Source organism: Lipotes vexillifer, unplaced genomic scaffold (assembly GCF_000442215.2).
Source record: "Lipotes vexillifer unplaced genomic scaffold, Lipotes_vexillifer_v1.1 scaffold815, whole genome shotgun sequence".
NCBI lineage: Eukaryota > Metazoa > Chordata > Mammalia > Artiodactyla > Lipotidae > Lipotes > Lipotes vexillifer.
Genome location: NW_006773723.1, coordinates 2,006,999 through 2,007,787, shown reverse-complemented (window position 1 = coordinate 2,007,787; position 789 = coordinate 2,006,999). Strand labels below are relative to the sequence as shown.

General features: G+C 47.9%; 1 protein-coding gene across 1 annotated transcript in view; it reads right to left on the bottom strand.

The window, feature by feature from the left end:
• VXN (vexin) overlaps positions 1-789 on the bottom strand; it is a 23,621-nt gene that overhangs the window by 1,299 nt on the left and 21,533 nt on the right. The window lies entirely within an intron of this gene.

Sequence of the window (789 nt, the reverse complement as noted above, 5' to 3'; positions counted from 1 at the left end):
CATGTGGGATCTTCCTGGACCGGGGCACGAACCCGTGTCCCCTGCATCGGCAGGCGGACTCTCAACCACTGCGCCACCAGGGAAGCCCCTAGGGCGCCTCTCTTGAGGCACACGGTTCGTGTTTGCTGGTTACTGCAGCAGGCAGCAACAGCCATTGCTGCTCAGGACAATTTGCTACTATAAACTTAATACAATTGAAAAGATACTTTTCTCTAACTAGGTCCCAATGCGTTGAGTGGCTTGGCTCTTTTCATTCATTCTAGATGGCTTTCTTTCACCTAAAAGGGCTTCACACTGGTCTGTTCCTCCTCTAACTCCCTCAGCTTTCAAGGTGTGCATACCTTGGGTTGATATTGTAGTGCATATGGTCCCTCATATGTGAACATCTATCACTTTGCCAAGCACAGTGATTCCCAGATTGTAAGCTTCTTGAAAAATGATGCAACCGTTGGGTGCTAAGCTCTTCACACATTATCTCATCCTATTCTCACAGTAATCTCTCAAGAGGTTATGATTGTCCCCATTTTTTGGGTTTTGTTTTGTTTTTAAAGAAACGAGGACACGGAGGTCTGAACAACTTGCCTGAAGTCATAGCAAGTCAGCAGCAGTGCCGGGCACGCAGGCAGATCTGAGTCAAGAACCCACACCCTTCATCACCCCCGAAGCCACTTTTCTGCTCTCTCCAGTCTGGAAGATGATGATGGGGGCGTAAATGTACATTGCTGAGTTGAGTTTAAGACTCTTGCTTGCCATCTTCTTTGTGCCATGTTGAAGGCTGTGAGGGCATTC